Genomic DNA, 24,882 nt, shown 5'->3' with positions numbered 1-24,882 from the left:
TGGGTCCATATATTGCCAAACATGTTCTTGCTAAAGGGTCCTATGAGCTAGTTGATTTTGATGGAGTTCCCTTGGCGAAACCTAGACATGGGTTGTATCTTAAGAAGTACTATGCTTGATTTTTTGCATATTGAAATGTGTACATGTTGTATATAGGTGTGATTGAGTGTGTTTTCAGTGTGTTCTTGTCATATTTTCCTAGGTTTCTATTAATCCTGTTTACATTTGGTTTGCAAATGTCAGCATCCCTTGAACCATACGTTGGTTATGCTGATGGTGCTAGTAGTACTTGGAACCTCTTCCAAAACTTGGGCTATATATGCTCCAAATGGAGAATTAGTGAGTTTACAAGGAATTTGTATTGGTCACTCTACTAATAACATCATTGAGTATAGCGTAATGATCAAACTATTGTTTGATGTTATTTCCCATGGTATCCATCGTATAGTTATCGGACTCGACTCACAACTTGTAATACTACAACTTACTAATGTCTATTAAGTTAGAAGTCCAACTATGTTTCGTATGTTCATGAGGGTTCGCCTTCTAGAAAGATATTTTGATTTCATCCAGTATCAACAAATTTCTAGAAATCTAAATACATTGACAAACTCACTAGTTAATCATGTTTTCGATAGATATTTGCAACACATGTAAATTAATCCAATGCAAATCACATCACATTGAAAGGAATAATAGAACCATAAGAAACACTGAAGATATTATATAAATATCAAAGTTTTGTTTTTACAAATTTTGTGCCTGTGACACATGTGGCCACACAACCTAAAATTTACATGCAGTCAAAATATGGTAATAATCCTCCTAGTAGAATAATCATCGTGCTCATGTAGCACGCCACTACGCAATCCATTTTGCATAATAACTAACTGATACGACTCGACAAGCTAATAATATGTCATTGCAATATCATAGGGAGTTCGTAGACCCTAGTCTCAGCTACACCATGGGTCAACCCCTCCATATAATGCTCGACCTCTGCTAGGGTATCAGCCACATTGAGATCTTATAATACCTCTTGTCCTATTGCAGCAACTTGTACTACTATTAGTGCCTATTATGGATCTCCTGCACGATGAAGATAATAAGAGACCACTATTTGAATGGGTCCAATATCTACATGTGTACAAACCAATAGTTTAGTCTCAGATACATAAAAAATCACAAAAAATTGTAAAACTTAAAAATGGTCAAAATGTTTTACCTATGGATCCCCATTACTCCCCATCTTGTAGCACAAGCTTCGAGTCTCTATGGAAATGCATCCCAACGTATGGATAATCTTCTATCATAATGAGCTGCATGTGCAACGAGCTGAAGAACATAGGTCTAAAGCTCATCGACAATGGACCTGCATGTCTAGACATGACATCCACCCATCTCCTCATCCACTGGATTCTCAGATCTATGGGCTCGAGCGTGATATGTTGCGGCCTAAGAAATGGAATCCACTGTAAAGAAAAAGAAATCAAAATAGAACCATAGCCAAAATTCTTTAGCAGTCCATATTTTTCATTAGTTAGTTACGTTTTCAAGTTTACCAGTACCCTTCACTTGAGTTGAATACTGTTGGCTCCAGACATTCTAGAACATACTACATATGTGACTTATTCTCCACATAAAGAGATGCATTTCTAACCAATATGAAAATAATGAAGATGATCATTCGTAAAGGAAAACGAACTACATCTTTGATACATATTTTTCCATCTTCAGTCGGTTGGGATCTTGGTCGACAATGTGCAATGCCATAATCTTTGACTATCTCTCCACCACTTCTTGAACCAGACAAAGAGACAAGGACATCTCGCATTAACAGAACAATCAAGAAATATATATCCTCTACCTGTATTTCTAGTGTATGTGCACCAAGTTTTAATTATTTCACTTGAGCATCCAATGCACGAACAAGATACCTCAATAATTTTATTTGCTACCTCATACAAGAAAGCCAGAAGAATTTTAAGAGTTCACATTATCTTAAATCCTAAATTGTGGCGGGATCATTAGTTGCAGTCAAATATTATTCTTAATGTTTTCTTTCCCTCTATATCAAGGCCAATTTTTTCTAATAGACACCTGCAAAATCACAAGGAGGATCATTAGGATGAATTTTATGCAAAAAATAGAGAAAAACAAAGTTAGGAATTGCACCCAACACACCCTCCTAAGGGAAAATAATGCATTACAACTCTGGCCCTAGTTTATTTCTCTCTTGATTAATGCACCTTTTGACCTTCTAGGGATGCGTTGGACCTAGGGCGAGGAATCAAAGCCTTAGGGCCCTCAAAACCTTGAAAAATGTGCATGAAATCACAAAATGGAACCATGAAAAGAAAGAGAAAGGTTCTAGATCCTACCTGGAAGTGACAACGCTTGAAATGATCCACTGGATTGGTCACAATTAGCTGCAGAAGATTGGGGGAAAAAACTCAAAACTCACTCTCCAAGAGGTAAATGTGAAATGGTAAAAATGAGTTACCTTTTTCCTATTTTATGGTCATTTTCATCATTAATTTATTAGTGTTTTGACCTAAATATGACTTAGTTTTATCATGAAACAAGTATTTTTAATATTTTGGTGGTGTTTTGAGTAGGATGACAACTATTTTAATGGATTTGACAATGTCTAAATTGAAATAGGTCATTTTGACCAAGGAGCATACTTTTATTACCTTTTCAGGCTCTATAAACTTATGAAAAAGTAACACCCTAGAGTCCTCTTTCAGATCTTTTGAACTCCCTAAACATGAGAATATTTTTGAGCACTTGTCTTTTTGAACTCGTTAAAGTAAATGAAAAGACATCTACTCAGTATAAGCTTAACCCTTTTCCAGACTGAGCTAGACTATTTACAAAAAAGGGATACCTTAGTCGAACATGGCTAAGAGGTTCTCCCAACTATCGTTTTCTACTTTTTCAGACTCAAGAGACTATCTACGAAAATGAATCTTTGGAGTTTGCTTTTTCACCTTTATTTCAAACTCTCTAAATATGAAAAAAATGTCAATTTAGACCCTTGTTGGATGAGTCATTAAAAAATCAAACAACGATGGATTCATCGAACATGACGAGACCAAACCACTCCTTCTCAAGGTTAGTTAAACATACTCGGAGGGATTCATCCGAAGGATGAACTTATATATCAAGCATATGTTATACTCCTCAAGATTCTTAAAAAATAAGAAGGTACTGACTAGCAATGGTTAGGAAAACTGGGAAAAAGGGATACTCCACTTATCAATGGGATTGAGTTTATCTTGAACGTGACACTCTTCCACTTCATCTTCGTGGTTGTTTTTGTTTGGAAATCAACTTGTCTTTTGGTGTGTCACACCATTTCAGAGCCTCCATTTTTGGTTTTGGGTCAATGCTGCCAACACCATTCAGTATCGCTGATGTGTTCAAGAGAAGTCATTCAATTGATATCTGCTACGATGCTCTTAAGCCTTTATTCCATGCATGTCACTCCTGAACCAATTCCACATTGATGTCATTCTGTCTCAAATCATGATATATTTTCAATTTTGTTGATGGAGGATACATTAAGGCCCTCGTGCAATGGGTTGCTTCTTGTTGACATCAGCTCATTATTTAGTAAGTTGACTTAGAAACTCTTTTTTAGTACCTTAGGGCTTGCATATATCAATTGAAAGTTTCCTCGCTCTCGGTGAGACGTTTTCATCATTAGCCTTCGACCAAAAGATTATATATAGTGTTCAACTTCAACTCATTCATTCAAATATGGATTGTGTACCTTGAGAGACATTAACATCATCGGTTGTTTCTCTTTCATCTATTGACAACTTACATCATTGGTCGGTAATCAAATGGTTTATACCATGTTTGACTTCAGCTCCTTTATTCACATTGTTAGACTCGTGCATTAGATGATCGAGTGAACGAGATAGAAAACTTTGGATCTAGTTCCATCCATCTGGGCTACGTTTGCAGAATTAATACACATTCACAATGTATGATGACTATGTTCATAAAGACGACCATCCAATTATGGATCCACACTTCATCATCAGTGGACATGACTTCTTAATCATTGTACAGATAATGTTAGTTTATGTGATGAGCATGGGTATTCCTCCCTCAGAAAATATATCATGATGAAAATGTATTGTAATAGATGATGATCCAACCAATTGTTATTAATCTGAACTTGTCACAAGGTAAAGAACTTCAGTCATCAGTTGTTGTTTATGAATTTACACATTAGGGGGAAATATTTTATAGGCCATTTTGTCACATCTGGTTAATAGGCCTATATACTGGATCAATGAACATCCATGAACACCTTGTCATCATCACTACACAAATCCCTAAGCATGACTCTCTCAAATCCCAAAGTTTTTGACCTTAACTGCTTCATTCTAGTGGTTTTAAAGCCCATCACACCCTGGTCCTTTAGGGACATGCATTCAATAATAAATTTCTCATTTCTACACCTGCTCTGATCATAGCATGTTGTCCCATACTCAGAGTGTGTTGATTCTAGAAATTTTGTAAAAATAAAAATAATCCTGAATCTTACTCTTCCAGAATCTTCTAGTAGTTGTTGCAACCATTTACCCTGGATAAGAACTTCAAATTCTATCTCATCCTACCTTGGATATTTCACCTCTTATACCTTGATCTCATCCTCCCATCAAGAGTGGATATAAATCCTAGATTGGTAAATGGATAAGATTTCCTAAAACACCATCGTCTCCTATATATTTACTGCCATCCACAAGCGGTTGGATTTTGGAGACTAATCATACCCTTATGTTATTGCTTTGATCATAAGAGAGTTATCATTCCCATGCATTAGGGTGACCTTGAGGTGTGCATTGTGGCAGGGAAGGAAAAGTCAACTTGGGAGCTCTAAACAAGATCAGCTTCCACTTTTGGTTGTAAACTCTCTCCCTTTCATAGTAATACAAAGAGTATACTTTTTTCCTGTATGTGTTATGCTATGTTTACATTCATATATTTCAATATTATGTTGATACATTGAATAGAGTGGTTGGATAATGCTACATAGATGTCATATTTTTTTAGCTTGAGTTGGTTATTTGTACAGGCTCTAACTATATCGATTAGAGCTATAGTTGGAGCTTACAAGCCAAGAGGAGAGAAGAGCTCGCGACCAATCATAAGTAAGCATATTTGCATTTTCCAATTTCTCTAAGGAGAACTTTATAGTCTTTGATTTTTGTTGTTCTAGACCAGGCCACTAAGTCTAAGGAAGATACTTTTCTCCACAATCGTATATTTCATATGGTAGAGTGAAGCACATGTTATATTTATGACAAATATCCCAATAGAAGACTAATAGTAAAGGTAGAAAAAACCAAGAATATGATGTTTCCTTTGACTCTTAGAAGTCCAAATCTCTCACAGTATTTTTCCCACAATGTATCAAGAATAAATGAGTCCTAGCTATGGCATTCTAGGTATGGGCACATTCCCCTAAAGAGTCTAAGTCTACTTCATAAATACTCTATGGTCATTGGTCTCCCTGTTATGAATGAAAAAGATTGTCATTGTGAAATTTGTATTCTATCCAAGCATAAAAGATATACCTTTCCCACATCTTCCTCTAGAGAAAAAGAGCATTTAGAGCTAGTCCATACATATATGTGACCCAATGCATGCACAATCCATTGGTGGTAGCCTTTATTTTCTGACCTTCATTGATGATTACATTAGCAAGATATGGGTTTTTTTTTCTCAAAAATAAATCAGATACATTCTCAATATTCAAAGAATTCAAAATAGAAGCTGAAAAGTGGAGTGGAAAGCCTTTAAAAGTCCTCATGTCAGACAAAAGAGGAGAATACAGTTCCAATGAATTCAAAGTTGTTTGTAAACAACAAGGAATCATCATGAAGAACACAACAATATATACACCACAACATAATGTAGTAGCAGATAGGAAAAATCAATCAATCATGAACATGGCCAGATTTATGCTTCGTGAGAAGAAGTTGTCAAATAGCTATTGGGATGAAGTAGTTTCAACTACAATCTATGTTCTCAACAGATATCTAACAACCAGTGTCCAAGATACAATACATCAAGAAGCATGGGATGGTAAGAAGGTAAATGTATCTCATTTTAGAATTTTTGGATCAGTAGCATTTGCACATGTTCCTGAGAAGCCAGGAAAGAAGCTTGATGATATGAGTGAAAGATGTATTTTTGTAGGCTGTAGTGAGTAGTCAAAGGGCTATATACTTTACAATCCAGTTACCAAGATGTTTGTTTTAAGCAGAGATGATAAATTTTTTGAAAATAAATCTTGGCCTGATCATGTTGATGAAGCTTCAAATCAATTTTTTTATCTACCGCAACTACCAAGATTACAGGTTCAAGAATATTATACCACTCTGAAAATGGTACATCTTTAAGCAGTGAATCCACCAGTGATTTGAAACCTTCTGAAGGCAATAAGAAAAGAAGAAGCATCAGAGAAATATATGAGTAGGAACATGAGTTTGATTAGCATAATATGTTTTCTTTTCTTTCATCACGACCAACCCATTTTGAAGAAGAAGTTAAATAAAAACATTGAGTTGATGCAATGAACCAAGAAATTGTTACCATAGAGAATAACCAAACTTGGGAATTAGTTGATCTCCCAAGAGACAAAACCAAAATTGGTGTAAAATGGGTATATAAGACCAAGTTGAATGAAAAAATGAGAAATTAAGAAACATAAGGCAAGGTTGGTTGTTAAAGGATTGTCACCATATTTTGGTGTCGACTATGGTGAAATATTTGTTCCAGTAGTAAGGTTAGACATTGTCAAAACAACAACTCAACACAAATGGAAAGTCTATCAACGTGATGTAAAATATTCTTTCTTAGATGGTATATTGGAGGAAGAAGTTTATGTGGAACAACATCTTGGTTTTGAAGTTCCAGGACATGAGCATAAGGTATACAGATTGAAGAAAATCGTGTATGGCTTGAAACAAGCTCCAAGAGCTTGGTACAGTCACATCGACACCTATCTCATCAAAGGTGGTTTTTGTAGAAGAAGCGATGAGCCAACTTTGTATATCAAAACTCATGAAGGTAAAATTCTCATTGTATGCCTTTACAAAGATGATATTCTTTATACAGGAAATATAATGTTAGAAGAATTCAAAGCAGCAATGCAAGTAGAGATTGATATGATAGATCTGGGGGCCATGAAATACTTTTTAGGCATTGAAATTCAACAATCTGCTAATGGAATTTTTGTTGGTCAACAAAAATATGCCATTGATATCATCCAAAAGTTCAGAATTATCAATTGCAAACCAATAGATACACCAATTCCTCAAGGCACCGAGCTGAGCAAAGAAGATGTAGCACCACCAATTGACCCCACATTGTATAAAAGTCTAGCTGGTAGTTTGTTATAACTCACTGCAACTAGACCTAATATCATGTTTGAAACAAGTTTTGTCTCTAGGTTTATTCAATCACAAAATATTTCTCATTGCAAGGTTGCAAATAGGATCCTAAGATATATTGCAGTGACCTTAGACAATGGTTTGTTTCATACACATTATGAAAATTGTTCACTTTCAGGATATACAGACAATGATTATGCAGAAAGTTTAGATGATAACAAAAGAAACTCAGGGTATGCTTTTCATCTTAGAAATAATATGATCTCATGGGCATCCAAGAAAAAGTCAATCATTTCAATATCTTCTACAGAGGTAAAGTATGTAGCTGCAGATTTAGTAGCTTCTCAAACAATGTGGCTAAGAAGATTATTGAAAGATCTCTCAAATGTTTAGAAGGAGCCAAATCCTATTTAATGTGATAGCAATTCTGAAATTTCTTTATCAAAAAATCATGTCTTCCACAAAAATAACAAGCATATTGGCACACGTTTTCATGTCATCTATGAGGTTGTCAATGACGGGGACATAGTACTTGCCTTTTGTGGTTCCAAAGATCACTTTGCAAATATTTTCACAAATCCATTGGGAAAAAATGTATTTGAATTTCAAAGAGAGCAATTAGGCATTGTAAGTGTCACCACATGTAGCACTTGAGATTAGGAGAGGATGTTGAGATATTAATCTTACTATCTACAAGGTGTCATCACATTTAATTCCATTGTTTGCTAGGTGTCATAGTTAGTTCAGATTTAGTTCAATTTAGTTGAGTTTCACTCCAGTCATTTATTGTTGATGCTTTGTATGTAATTTATTTAACTATTTTAAATATTGAAAAGAGCAATCTCCGCATCATATTTTCTTTTCATTCTTTATTAAACTAAATCAAAACACTTAAAAATTTATTTAATAGATGGTCATAAGTTATTTCAAGTTGTCATAATGCATGCTTTTTAACTCCTCCTTTGCATTAGAAAGCGAGAAACTTCCTTGTGTCACATTTTTTATCAGATATCTACCTTAATTTTTATTTTATAAAATCACTTCAAATGACACTGCCTTGTGTCACACTTTTTATTATATATCTACCCCATTTTTATTTTATAAAACCACTACAAAATCGCTTCAAAACTATTATGAATTGTACGAACTGTTTTAAATCCTAAGAAAATATCTTTCATAACTACATTAAAGGCTCGGTCTATATTAAAATTAGGCTTGAAAGTTTCCCATTTTTAAATTATAAATGGACAAAATTTAAAAATCTCAAAATATTCTTATCCATATCTATAGTTTTTAATTTCTTTGGTATACTCAACAAAAATAATTCATGCAACGTGGCGAGGCTTTTAAGTTTTATTTAATTGTTAAAAATTAATTCATGCAACCTGGCTAGCCTTTTATTTTTTAAATATCAAGTTGATAGCTAAAAATTGTTTCAGATGCTTTTCGTTTTGGAAAATCCAATAATTAACAGCTAAAAATGGTTTTGGATGCCTTCCGTTACTCTGAAAACGATTTCATAGTTATGTTAAAATTTAGGTCCTATCTTTGGAAAATGCTCATGACTTTTCTTTCCTTTCTTTAAATAATTAAACTTTGATGTGACATGTGCTCTAGGCTCAGTTACGACGTCATGTATTTTATGTTTTTCTTTCTTTCTATAACCATTACTTCATTTTTTTATGTTTTACATTATAAACAAAATAAATATTTATATTCAAATTCTTTACATATATAATTTTGAAATATTCATTTATGTTATAGTTAATTTTTTATTTTTCTAGGTAATATTATTGGATTAACAAACTTTTTTTCCAATTTTTTTTAACATTTTATTTTTCATTTTATTTTTTTTGCATTTTAGGGCTTTCTTAATTTTCTGTTCAAGTCTTTTTGATACTTCATATTTACAATGTTGTTACATTTATTATAAATATTTTTTATTTTCCATAATTTAAAATGATTAATAGATAATTATCAATAATTTAATTATTGATTTTAGTTTCTTTTATTTCTACAAATTATTAGTGTTTTTTTTTTTAAATCTCTTTAGTTTGAAATGATATTTTTGATGCATGTCAACCACATTTACTAATATGGTTGTGCTAGTGTATTGACATAAGATCTAGATTGTTTATCCCAACTATATATATATATATATATATATTTAGAAATTGTGAATTAAAATCAAATACTATTCTCATAGCAACTTGTAAATAGTTAATTAAGTTTAACTAACTTAATTAGCTTAGGAATTTCAAGTTGGAAGTCTTTCTGTAGTCATGTATATGTTCTCCCTAAGTTTTAGGGGTCCAATATGAGTTTAAATTGACTTGTAATTAGATAACTCAGTTTACTGAGTTATGGCTAATTAAACTAGTTCTAACTGGTTGTCGAACTAATAGACGACTAATGGTCAGTTGGTGCACTGGTCCATCCACAAGTGTTACTCCAGTTAACTGAATATTCCCTCATGAGCAACTCATTCATGTCAGTTCTAAGAAAGACCTAGTTGAGACTAGATTGCAAGGACACTGTACTATCAGTTGTATGATTTAATGACTTGTAAATATCATGCATGCAATTAGAAAGAGGGCCTAATTAGGATTGTGTAGTTTTAGAAGCATGAATTCCCTTTAAATACGGGCTATTCATCCTAGGAATTGTGCAAGGAAATAGGGGCTTGGAGAGCTGCAGAGTAGGCTAAGGATTTGGCTTGAGCTAGCTTGTGAGCTAAGAGTTGATTATACCCGTGCAGGGATTGTTCTTGTGAGAACAAACATTGTATTCTCATCTTGCATTTCTGATTAATGCAATATATATAGTAGGGGTTTTGAGCTATGGCTTTCCTCAGATACATATTATGTTATGTGCCATTGATTATCTTCCTCTTGTTGATTACTGCTTTCATTGATCTTTATGGGCTTCCACTGTAAAGAGTAGAGTAGATTCTTGTCTTGTGTTATAGTAAATTACATGAGCTGTGAATCTACAGGAAAAATTCTACACAAATAAACACACCTATTGAGGTAATTAAAATGATAATTTACATTAGTAACCATTATATTTAAAAATTACATATTTAAATTTAATTAATATGCATAATGTTAATTAAATTTTTGATCTGTAAAATTTCGTGGATATTCCATTGGAAAGTTCATCACAACAGTTACACATAAGATACAAGATATGTTTTCTGGGAAATCCTTTGGGGAGAAAACCCAACTCGAAGGTGAAACCGCTTCACTCTCTTTCTCTATCTAGAAATATGGCTACCGGCACAAAGAAGTAATGCTTGTGGCCCATGGGCTACTACAATGCACAAATCCTCTCTATGTGCTCTACCTTCTATCTCTCCTGGTTATATTTTCTTAGCTATGGGAAAAAATTCTCTTGAAAGAATGGAATGCCTCTTCCTCCTAGTGGCCTAGTTATAACACAACCCGATACCCTATTAGTGATTAATTTTGACTGCATAAACTCTTAACTAGAGTTACAATATAGTCACTTTAGATTATTTTACATCATAATCATGTGGCTGAACCATTTTCCATGAATAATGGGGGATGGTGTGACATCCTCCTGAACTATAGGTGTACTGAAAGCAGGAAGGTCAACTTCTGAGTGGCATAACTTTTACATACAAACTCCGATTGACACAATTCTTACATCGTTGGAAATATATATGTGTGTGGAATAGCATAAAATGGTGTAGAATTAAAGAGACTAAGTTTTACCCTCAAATTTTTCTTTTGATGTCTTGAAATGCTCCTGGAAGGTTTCAGACCCAGTTTTGCCAAACTAGGTCCTGCCAATAAAAATGGTCTTGTGAGCTGATTCCTCCACTTTTTCCACTCTGAATGCATATAGATGGATGAAAAACAATATAATGATCCAATCCACATCATACGTGCCAATTTTGGGAGGCTTTTGGTCCCCAAAATCATATACTAAATGAGGTGAGGAATTTTTTCCTCCACCTTCTCTTTGGTGTACATTTTAGCTTTGCCTATAAGTTGTCCCTTCAATCTAATCTACCAAAGATCATGCTACCCCTATTTTATAGTTTTGTACCTCTTTTGCAAAATTGTATCGTCTGTTAACTATGCCTGAGCCTTTGGTGTCAAATCCTCCAATGAAGATAGGACTTGTTCCTCTTCCTGATCTAGAATGGAAGGCTCATAGAGTTTCAAATTCTCTACATTCACAACTAAGTAAGTGCACATATATGGAGGTAAAATAAGTTGGTAGGAATTATCACCCACCTTTTCCATTATCTCAAAGGGACCATACCTCATAGCCTTGATTTTCTTACCAGGCCCCTCCAACCTCTCATTTTTCAATTGTAACCATACTATGTCTCCCACCCTGAATGACTTCTTTGTTTCATGTTGATCATGCCTAGCCTTATACTTATCCTGCGACTTCTATAATGTTTTTTGAACCGATATATGGATCTACCTGATCTTCTCTATAAATTTATCAGCCCTTAAAGCATCTCCTATAAGTTCTTCCCTCACTCCTCCTTGTTTTCCATATGCAATATCCAAAAGTGAAGGTGGAAATATCCAAAACAATCTTCAAATGGATACTTTCTTATAGAGGTGTGGACTAATCTATTCTTAGAATGTTGTATATACACCACATTTTAATCCTAGGTCTTCGGATGCTTTTGTTTGTATCACCTCAGAAGCTGCACCAAATTCTTGTTCACCACTTTTGTCTGTCCATCGGTTTGTGGATGGAATGTTATAGATCTCTTCAACTTTGTGTCCATATGCTCCCACAATGTAGTCTAGGATCCACTGAGAAATATTGTATCCCTATCTGAAATGATGCTCCTTGGTATCCCAAAGTGCACCGAGACCTGTCCAAAGAACAAGTTTGCTGCTTCTTACCTCTCGATGATATTTTAATAGGGCATTAGAATACACATCATGTTGAACCTCTCAACTACCATGAACATCCAATCATTTCCCTTTCTGGCTATTGGTAAGCCTCCCATAAATTCCATGGAAACTTTCCCAAGGATGAGTAGGTACAGGTAAGGGATTATATAGACCATGTTTCCTACTCCTAGGCTTGCTGGTACAACAAAGCATGCATCCTCTTATGAACCTAGCTACCCGATCTTCCATCTTGGGCCAATGCACATACCTCTGCAAGTTAGCCATAGTCTTCCCTGCACAAAAGTTCCCTGCAATATTGGATGTGTGAACCTCTCTGATCAGCTGCTATCGCTCACCTTTAGGAACACATAACTTATCCAGTCTGTAAAGTAACCAATCTTGGAGATGGTAATCAACCACAATTTCACCATCGTGCACATGACTCTGACTCTGCAACTGTTGATACACCTCCTTAAATTCCTCATCTTTTGAATATGCATCTCTATATGCATCATGGCTGAATGGATTCATGTGCATAAGAGTGCTCAAAGCTGTGATATTTGATGTGGGTGGCCTTGAAATCATGTTGTCTAACTTGCTTGTGCTTCCGTTCTTGTACTTGATCACCAAATGAAACTCTTGAAAAAACCCCACACTTGTAATAACTCATCTGTTGTAGGTTACTCTAGGCCTATAAGTATTGTAATGACTGGTGATCTGTGTGGATTAATGTATCCTTTCCCATCAGATAGTGATTCCACTTCTTCACAACTTGCACCATGGCATAGATCTCCTTGTCGTAGACAGGGAAGTTAAGGATTTCCCCATTCAATACTTTAGAATGGTAGCATACATGCCTTCTTCCCCGCATCAAGACAATTCCCATAACATACCCACTCGCATATGTCTCCACTTCAAAGGGTCATTGCAAGTTTTGTAATTCCAGAACTTATTCTTGATTGATATTCTTCTTTAGCTCTTCTAAAGCCCTTTAGTGACATTTTCCCTAGTGGAAACACTTTCCACTTATTGTTATGTCGTGGAATGCTGCTTCTACCACTGAAAGTGAGGCTATGAACTTCCTTAGGTACTTTGTTTTCCCATTGAAACTCCTAACCTTAGAAACATTATTAGGCATTGAAAATTTCATGATGGCCTCCATCTTGGAAGGATCTATCTTCAATTCTCCTACAACAACCACATGCCCCAGATACACCAGAAATTGTTGCCTCAACTCACACTTCATGATATTTTCTGGCATCTCGTGCTTCTTCAATGTTTCCAACACTTGCATCAAATGTGAAATATGTTCCTCCCAAGTAGCACTATATACTAGTATACCATCCAAAGAGACAATAACAAATGAATCTATAAAAGGGTGTAGTACATCCTTCATTAATATCATAAATGTAGCTAATGCATTACATAGGCCAAATGACATGACTAACCACTCATACAAACCTTTCCTGGTTTTGAAGGAAGTCCTCCATGTATCTTCTTCTTTGACTTGAACCTGGTGATATCTAGACTTCAAGTCCAACTTGGTGAAGTACTCTGCTTGCTGCAACTGACCTAATAGATCATCTATCCTGGGAAGGGAGTATTTGTTCTTGAGTGTGATTTTGTTCAATGTCCTGTAATCTATACACATTCGCTAAGTCCCATCCTTCTTCGACACAATTATGATGGTTGACCCACATGGTGATGTATTTGGTTGAATGAAACCTTGTTCCAACAATTTCTGCAACTATTTATTCACCTAACTTGCTTCTATAAGAGACTTCCTATACAACCTAATATTTAGCAATGGGGAGTCTAACAATAACTAGATCTCATGCTCCACTTCTCTCTTAGGTGGTAACCCTTTAGGCACTCAAAACACATCCTTGTATGCTTGTAACAACTCCTCCAATTGTTGTTTCTATTTCTTATTACACCCCTCCAAGGATGCCTGGCCTCTTATTGACTCCTCTTGAGACTGAATTTCTCTTAAAATTAATAAAACATACTTCTTACAGAAACTGATCAATTTATTGGCTTGGTTGGAACTCACTAGTGATATTTTTGAATTTCGTTTATGTGCATTAATGATGAACGATTTTCCATCCTTGACGAGACGATACTGGTTGGATCTCCTCATGAATATTGCATCACGAATGTACATGTATGGACTCCCAAACATGACTCCACATACATCAAGGGGAACCACTTCTAAGTCTACTTCATCAATAAAATCAACACTCACAACAAATCTAATTTACATTGTTTTATTACCTTCAACTTTGTATCCTTATTTACCCATCCCAATGGATATGGGTTTGGATGATCACAAACTTCCAGCCCCAAATTCTTGACCAACTATGTTGCAATGAGATCCACTTGCGATCTCGAGTCAAATAAAGCATCAATATTTGTCTTCTTGACCTGTATCTTTATATGGAACATTTTGGTCATTTCTTTCTCTTCCTGTTGCTAAAGGTTACTCAAATTCACCTCCTTCTGTACTGACATTCAATTGATATTGTCATCTAGATCTGAGTTTCTTTCAACTTGTTTACTCAAATTAGTGGTCATGAGATTCTTCTTCTTGTTATCTTTCTCCTTTTTCTTCAAGTTTAGCTCTGGATGCAACTTCCAGCATGTTTCCTCTATATGGCCATCGATGTGGTAGTGGTTGTTTCGATATTTTCACTAGTGTGTCATGGCTGCCATCTTCTTATATTTTCCCCTTTTTTTCTTCTTCTTCCCCTTCTTAGAAGCTTATTTTTTCTCCTTGTACTTTGATCCACTTGATTGTGCTCTCTTCATTCTTATGTTCACTAGGTAGTGTGCCTGTACATAAGCCCCATCCACCGATTTAGGCTTGAACATCATCACTTTCTCATGCAGATGGTAGTGTAGACCACCAAAATATTTGAGTACATGTGGGTTCTTTAAAGACATACCCAACATTATATCCATATTCCTAAATTTGGTAGTGTACTCTTGCATGCTTTGGCCCAAATTTTGCCTAAAATAATGCCACCAGATCCACTAGTTCTCCACGTACCCAATGGGATAAAACTGTGAATTAATGAGGTTTTTGAAATAATTCCACTTAGTCACTAGAGGTTCTCCCTCCAAACTCATGGTTTCCATGTGGCTCTCTCACCAAGTTAGTGCATGGCCCTCTAATTTCAGTCACGCGAATGAGGTATTTTTCCCTTCCTCAATCTGATGGACACTGAAATAAACTTCCAGTTGCTGCAACTAGTTGTTCAACTTCAAAATTTCGATCTTGCAATGGTACAACTTGATATTGAATTTTGCTTCCATTTTAAATAGGGACTATGATTGGTTCACGACACTCCAATTGTGTTGAATTTTTTCAGGTGATTTATTTGATTAGTTCTCCATTTCTCCCCAATATTCCAATCCCCACTTTGATTTGTCCTCTATATTTGAACCCTCATCTTCTCCATATATCCCAAACTTTCTATTCAATCCCACCATGAGGAGGCTTACATTGCGGTTGATATTTGTGACTTGTTATTCTAACTGTGTAAAACTCACCTGTGCAAGATCACAAGGTTCATTTAGAGATTCGTTGACCATGATTAGGGTTTTATAATTTTCAGCCCTGACAATATAAATCCCTGCAAACTCCACAAAATACCCAAAGAAACCTGCTCTGATACCAAATGATTTGTAAACTTCCTCAAATATTCCACTAGACAGTTCGTCACAATAGATACACATAAGACACAAGATATCCTCTCTGGGAAACCCTTTCGGGAGAAAACCTAGCTAGAAGGTGAGGCTGCTTCACTCTCTTTCTCTGTCTAGAAACATAACTACAGTTATAAAGAATTAATGCTTGTGGCATGTGGGCTACTATAGTGCACAAATCCTCTCTGTTTGCTCTACATCTTATTTCTCTTTTCTCAGCTATGGAACAAAATTCTCTCAAAAGAATGGAATGCCTCTTCCTCCAAGTGGCCTCGTTATAACACAACCTAATAACCTACTAGTGCTTAATTTTGATGACATCAATGATGAGCCTCCAAATTAGACAAAACTTAAGGCCCATCTTAACCTTTCTTAGGCACATGAAGGTTATATTAAACCTTTCCTTCTACACTTAATAATGTTTTTTAGTTTTAATATGTTCATTAGGAAGGTTTAGAGATGATTTCATATTTGTGCCTAATGTTATAATTTTTGTAGAATATTGTGAGAATATTGGATAGATTATGAAGATTTCGAGGAGGAGATAATTTAGGGACTTTCTCCCTACTACAAAAGGATAAATATTGGATAATAAATCATCAACATATTATGAAATTATTGCACAAATTCTGGAGCTCCAATGATTGAGAAAATCTAGGAATGTGTTCCTTATCATTTAATGTGGATTCCTTTTATTGGGAACTAGATCCACTATTTGAGGAATTTTGGAGGGAAAAACTTCCTCCTTTCATGGATAATGCTTACTCATCATATTATCTAAGTACCAATTCGAATTTGCCTCTAGGGGTTGACCTTTCTTAGTCTTCTTGTGGAGAAAACTTGTATTTTTACAACTCCACTTTCATTTCCTGTAGGGATGTAATTGTATTGATGGAAATAAAGAAGAATGTTACCAATTTTACCTTCTAAATATTGGTCTCCTTCATAGGACTCTGAGTTTCCTTGGGCTTGGCCATCCCAGGAGCCTTAGAGCCCTTTTGTATCATTTACTTTTCTTCTTTTCGCTTCTTATTGACATGCATCTCTTATTCTTGTTTCTTTCTATTTCTGCATTTAGTATTGATGGTTTTTTGTTGCAGGATTGGGTTAAATGGTTGAAGTAAGTTATTTAATAGGATCAAAAGCATCATTTCTTCCTTGAAACAGCTTTGGGAGGTCACAGTAATCATTGAGCTACTTGGGTAAGTTTTCTTATTCCCAAATCTAAATTTTTGGAAGTCCCTTGTGGCAAATAGTAGTACTTTTATGATATATTTTAGAACATTCTAGTGAGATTCAATTTATTTGATTCCATGTGAATTATATCATAAAAACATTCAAGTTAATAAAAAAATTTACCCCATTTCATTTGCACTTGATTAGGTTAGGAATTTGATAGATTATCTAGCTCACTAGTTCTCGAATTTCTAGATTTAGACTAGTAATTTTATGCTATTTTTTAGCATGAGTTTACAGGGGTATTTTTGAGTGATTTCACTTGGAATGGAGACCTAAGACATCCTATTCAATAAAAAAAAATTGTCTCATCCAATTTTGATATGATTTTCTTTGTCATTCGATGAAATATATCTTCTTGTAGAAAATATCGTAACTTCCTGTAACTTCCTGTTGTAGCACCTGTAACTTCCCGTAGCACTCTTGGAGCATGTATATACTTGCCCAGATTTTCTCAAAAAACTTGGTTTTTGTCTCTTAGGCTTGAATCATGACCCGTAGGCTCTAAATCAATGGTTGAGGAAGAATAGACACCAATTAGGACATGCCTTTTTAAAAAGTAGATTAGGCCTATTTATTTGAATCCATGCTCTTAGGATTTCAATTACAAAATATTGTTCTTGCATAGGATTAATTTCTTTTCAAAGTAACATTTCCATTTCTGTAACTAGTTTAGGATTTGATTTCATTGCATTCACTCCATTACATCATGACAACGAAGGAAGGACACATTGTATGCTGCACATATAATGTTGATACCTCCTAAGTTTGTACAAACCCCAGATTGATAATTAAAGTTAGTATCCTCGGGAGTTGCAGCATTCTTATTGCAATACTAAGGCTCATCACATTTTTGCGTTGTTTCCAGGGAGGTGTAAAATTATGCATTATTTTATTCCCTAGTTGATTCATTTCATTTAACTTTCTGCAAAAACAAAAAATTGCATTAGACATCTTTCATTTCAAGAACAGAAATTTCATTGCATTAGCATTCATATTAAAAAAAAAAGAATAAAAAACTCCAACACCAACCCTCCCATTTGATCACATGGTGCAGTAAGAGACATATAACCATTCATTTTTTTGCAGGTAGAAAAAGAAGAGATGACAGAGAAGGTAGGAGAAATGGATGGAGATGATGACAATGAAGAAGATGCTCTTCGATTTCCCATTCAAGATATTGATGTCAGTGTGCATATGAAGAACATCCCTCCATCTTTCCTTCCAACTTCTATGGTATGAGATCAGAGGATCTGGAAACCTTTCTCTTTCAATTTGAAATTGTTTGTAGATCTTATGATTACTTATTAAACACTCAAAAATTGAGATTTTTTCCAACAACATTGAAAAATAGAGTTGTTAAATGGTTCATGACTTTAGGGACTAATTAAATAAGATCATGGAATGATATGAAAAACATATTTCTAGAAAAATATAAAGATCATGATCTTAAAGAAGAAATCTTTAGAATGAATAAAAAAGAAGATGAGAGCCTTGAGGATATAATAGAGATGTTCATGTATAATGTTAAGAGGGAAAAATTACATCATTTAGGATTAGACACACTAAAAACCCTCTTACTTAGAAAAATTAGGGATGAGTGGATTGATCTCCTTGATCTCATGAGTAGAGGTGATGTATACCAACTATCGTTTGAAGAAATTTGTGAAACATGCAAACACATATCAAGAGGAAGGGCAAGAGTAAGTAAATTAGCATCAATATTGGTAAGTCAAGCTGAACTTGGAAATTTGTTTCATGACTTTAAAACATAAATTCTTAGCAATCTAAGAAAACAAGTAGAAATGTTAAGAATTTAAGATGAGGAAAAAGAAGATGCTGATATTTGTTTTGTCCATTCAAAATCACATTTTGTTAAATATTTCCCATCATTACCAAGGTTGAAGGAAGTTTACCAAGAGGAAAATGGAGCAAGTCAGTCACCAAACCATCCATGTTATGTAACTCCAAGAGGACCATGGCAGCCTAGTCAACCTGGTATGATGCAAGAGCCTATGTCACAATTTCAAGGTTATGCACATCCATCTCAAAGTAATTGGATCACACCCTTTCCTTGGAAACCTTGGCCATCTCAACCCCAAAACCAATCTTGGAAACAAGGTTGGTAAGGAACTTATTTGAGCCATCCACAATATCCTCAATATTTCCCTCAATATCCTCCATACCCAACTCCATGTTATCCCTACCATCAACCTCCACCACAACCACATCCATCTGAAACATTCACTCCCATTTAGTTACCTGTACCACCATTTCCAAACCCAAACAAGGAAGTAGCTCAGCCCACTTACAATGCTAAGGTACAACACTTCAAAAAATCTCCTCTTGATCTAAATGGTATTAATCTGAGATCAAGAAAGGTATTGCAAAAAACAGATTCTATTGATTTCATTGAACGACAACATCTAGAAGAAGAAGATTCAAATGAGGAGACCAAAGGATAATGGGTTTCACTTGATGGAGAGAAGACATCAAAATTAGAGATTGAGGAAGTTACATCATGTTTACCATCAAATAATCCATGTGTTCAAGAGAACAATCAACAAAATGAGGAAGATTTGAATGTCATGATAGAAGAGGACACAAAAAGAGATCCAAATTTGAAAGTGGACCAGGGGCATCACAGCTATATTGAGATATGGTTCCAGACAATCATTAAGTTGTAGGAACACACTTTTCTTCAACAATTCTTGATCTCATCTCAGTCAAAGCATTTGGTCTCTTACATTTAGGTACATGTCGAACAATATATTTCAAGCCTACACATCAATTTATATATCATCTCGATGTGCACATGGCTCCATGGAAGTATTCCTATACTTGAAAAATATTTTGTTTTTCAAGTAAGGTAGGATAGAAAAAGAAAAAAATGAAAAGAAAAATAAAAAATATCAGGTGAAAACCTCATTTGAGGCGCCTGAGATTGGCTCATTGATTCAAAACCTCCATGAGGTGGTCAATGGGTTGGAAAAAAGAGAAAAAAGATCCTAGGTGAAATCCTTTGTTGGGGTGCCTAGGTAGACTTACTAGTTGAAAAACTCATTGAGGCAACTAGTAGGCCTAAAAGAAAAAAAAATTAAAGAATTCAAAAAGAAAAAAAAGAAAAACCCTTTGCTCTATGTATCTCTCTAATGAATGCAGGTTCTCTCCAACCTCTGCAAGCAACATAAACAAGTTGGCACCAAAAAAAAAGTTGGTTAAAATTCTAGTCAAAGGAAGTCAAACTTGGACTTTCTCTCCCTTTTCTTAGATTCTCCAGAAGGACCACGTCCATGCCAATCCATCATCCTCATCTATTTCCACCATCTACCCATCATTCCCAAGTTTTTCCCATTCTTTTTCCTTGCTGTCCTAAAATGCTACAGAAAGGCTTTATTTGCTACTAGAAATCAAAATACACAGAGCATAAATTTTTTTTTATCATATCCTGATAACCATGCATCCATTTACCAAGTTGTTTCATGGGGAGATGCATATTGATGATGGTAACATGCCTAAGCAATTTCAGCAAATTATGTTGCACACTTTTCAAGAAATTGACCTCCCTCACCTAAAACCATTTTTATTTTTTCTCGATATCCATGCATACATTTTCTGAGTTGTTTCATGGGGAGATTCATATGGATGATGGTAACATTCTCAAGCAATTTTAATAAATTCCAGTGCACGATTTTTGAGAAATCAATGTCCATCACCTACAACCATTTTTAAATTTTATTGAGATTTGTGCATCCATTGCTATGATGTTTTATGCGGAGGTGCATAAAGATGATGAAAACATGCTTAGAAAATTTCAGGTCAACCCAATATACCATTTGGGAGATATGGGCAAAACAAGTCTACTATAAGAGGTTGTCTTGAATTGCTACAAGAAGATCCTAGAGCACTACAAGATGGCCGAAAAGAAGCTACAGGAGGAAATATTATTGGTGAAAGGAGTCAAAAGGTCATGTATTCTTTAGGGAAGGGTGAGAGAGGTCCCCCAAATACCACTTTCATCACTCATCCACTCCATCTAGCCTAAATTCATCTTCAAATCCCACTCTCCTTTACACGAAAAAATTCAGAAAAATCTTTGTCATCAAGATTTCCACCACCTCTTGATGATTTTAACGTTGTCCTTATACCTCTTATGATTTTCAATCAATCCCACATGCAATAATGAGGTCTTGAAGAGGAATGTATTCTTTAGGGAAGGTTGAGAGAGGTCCCCTAAACACCACTTTCATCACTCATCCACTTCATCTAGCCAAAATTCATCTTCAAATTCCACTCTGCATTACATGAAAAAAAATAAGAAAATCTTTGTCATTAATGTTTCCACCACCTACACCACCTCTTGATGATTTTAACCCTGGCCTTATACCTCCTATGACTTTCCATCAATCCCACATGTATTAATGAGGTCTTGAAGAGGAATTAAATGACAACTCCAGGAAAAGGATTCCTCCTATAGCAGCCTGCACAGTTCCAACAAGATCTTGAAACAGATTTTGTTGCAGCTCCAAAATAGAAGATCCAATGACCCTGAGGAATTATGTGGCCATTCTTGAATCTTAGAAGTTGCACACCATCCTTGAAGAGAAGATGTAAGGTCACGTATCAACTCCAACAACAATATATTGAACACCAGAAAGAGGCCTGCACAAAAAAAAAATACCTATGCATCGATAAACAAAGGAATTCAACACCTCCGAAATCATCATGTTATGAAGCTCAGCAGCAACATTTTAGCCAAGGATGGGAAGCAGCAACAGCAACAACAAAAAAACTAGGAGGCCTCCAGATTATCAACAATAGGACCTCCAATAGTTTATCACATGCAACTTCAAGATCATTAGTAGCAGCTTCAAGACCACCAAAGGAAACTTCAATTCATAGCGGTAGAGTCAATATCACTTGCAAAATGAGATCAAGGGTAAGGCTCATGTATGTAATCATTTAAACCTTTCCTACGAACTTATTTTAGCTTGAAAAACATTGCAAGTGTATGAAGGAAAAAGCTTTTATAGCCAAGATTAGTAGCAGAGCAACCTCGGCCTTATCTAGCAATTAACTTCACTTTTCCACCAAGACACCCGCACATGGGGGAGAGGACAAGACAAAAATGAAGAGGGCTTGAGAAAGTGGGATGTAATCATTTAGTCAAGATAAAAGACAAGGAGTGAAAAGGAGTAAGTGAGGGCCAACTCAATTAACTCAAAGCATTTTGGGTTTATTTTGTATGCAATGAAAAAATAGAGAAAAGTTGAAAAAAAATAAAAAGTAAACATATATATAAGAAATAAAAGGTGGACCCACCACTTCTTGGCATGCAAATATTAGTTTCTATAGGATTTAGGTTGTGTGCAACTCCTGTACTCACCACTCTCCATCATCTCAGTAGATCAGAAATGAAATTTCAACCCCTCTCTAGATTTCTGCAGGAAGATCCCGTAGGACTATAGGAAGCTAAGGGAAGCCTGCAAAAGCTACAGGAAGGTTGAGAAACTACTACAGGAAGTTAATAAGAGTGTTATAGGAAGGAAAATTTCACTCTAAAGCCTTTGGGAGAAAGGAAATATTCAAAGGAAATTGCAAGGGTGCAAACAAAAGGTAAGGGGGTATGATGATGGGATTGCACTTAAGTTTGCAGTCAATTCAAAATATCCAAGTGGCTAAGAAGATGAACCAAAAGCCAGGTGTTTCCCTAAAAGATAGAACTCATTACAATTGAAGAATCAGCTGAGCGAAAGAAGCAGCCTCAACCTACATTAGGGCTTCCTTAGGAAATTGAGATAGGGAAAAAAATGCAGTAGCAAGAAGAGAAACATAAAGAGCATCAAATAGACTACCAAACAAATCATGAAACATGTAATCATACATGAAGAACAAAAGGGCAAGGACGATGGATAGGTTGCTCAGAGGATGAGCAACAGTTTCAGTAGGGAGGTATGATGAGCCACCAAATTAGACAAAAATTAAGGCACATCCAACCTTTCTTAGGCACATGAAGCCTATATTAAACTTTTGATTATACACTTAATAATGTTTTTTAGCTTTAATATGTTCATTAGGAAGGTTTAGAGATGATTTCATATTTGTGCCCAATATTATTTATTTTTGTAGAATATTGTGAGAATATTGGGTAGATTATGAAGGTTAGGAGGAGGAGATAATTTAGCAACTTGATCCCTACTACAGGAAGATCAATATTGGATAATAAATCAACAAGATATTTTGAAATTATTACACAAATTCTGGAGCTCCAATGGTTGAAAAAATCTAGGAATGTTTTCCATGTCATTTAATGTAGATTCCTAGTGTTGGGAACCATATCCACTATTTGAGGAATTTTTAGGGGAAAGCTTCCTCCTTTCAATGATAATGCTTAATCATCATCTTGTATAAGTACCAATTAGAATTTTCCTCTAGGGGTTGATTTTTCTTAGTCTTGTTGTGGAGAAAACTTGTATTTTTGCGGCTCCACTTTCATTTCTTGTAGGGATGTAATTGTATTGATGGAAATAATGAAGATTTGTACCATTTTCACCTTCTAAATATCGGTCTCCTTCATAGGACTCTAAGTTTCCTTTGGCTTGTTCATCCCAGGAGCCTCAAATCCATTTTTTATAATTTACTTTTCTTCTTTTCGCTTCTTATTGACATGCATCTCTTGTTCTTGTTTTTTCTATTTCTACATCTAGTGTTGATGATTTCTTGTTGAAGGATTGGGTTAAATGGTTGAAGTAATTTATTTTACAGGATCAAAAGCATGATTTCATCCTTGGAATAACTTTGGGAGGCCACAGTAATCATTGAGCTACTTGGATTAGTTTGCTTATTCTCAAATCTAAATTTCTGGAAGTCCCTTGTGGAAAATAGTAGTAATTTTTGTTATTTTTTATAACATGCAAATAGGTTCAATTTAGTTGATTCCACTTAAATTAGATCATAAAAACATTAAATATAATAAAAACATTTACCCTATTTCATTTTCACTTGATTAGGTTAGGAATTTGATAGATTAACTAGCTCACCAATTCTCGAATTTCTATATTTTAGACTACTAATTTTCTGGTATTTTTAAGCATGCGTTAACAGGAGTATTTTTTAGTCATTCCACTTGGAATGGAGACCTAACACATCCTATTCAATAATAAAATTTGTCCCATCTAATTTGGATCTAATTTATTTGTTCATTCAATGAATTATATCTTCCTGTAGAAAATCCCGTAACTTTCTGTAGCAACCTATAACTTCCTGTAGCAACACCTGTAACTTCCTATAACACTCTTCTATCAAATGTATACTTGCCCATATTTTCTCAAAAATCTTGGTTTTTATCTCTCAGGCTTGAATCATGACCCCTATGCTCTAAATAAATGTTTGAGGATGAATAAACACCAATTAGGACATGTCTTTTTAAAATGTAGATTAAGCCTATTTATTGAATTCATGCACTTAGGATTTCAATTACAAATTGTTGTTCTTCCCTAGGATTAATTTATTTTCAAAGTAAAATTTCCATTTATGCAATTATTTTAGGATTCGATTTAATTACATTCACTCCATTACATCATGAGAATGAAGGAAGGACACATTGTATGTTACACATATAGTTTCGATAC

Source organism: Pinus tabuliformis, chromosome X (genome assembly GCF_031772625.1).
Source record: "Pinus tabuliformis cultivar Carrire ecotype Pingquan chromosome X, CPIR1, whole genome shotgun sequence".
Lineage (NCBI taxonomy): Eukaryota > Viridiplantae > Streptophyta > Pinopsida > Pinales > Pinaceae > Pinus > Pinus tabuliformis.
This window is presented reverse-complemented; position numbering follows the sequence as displayed.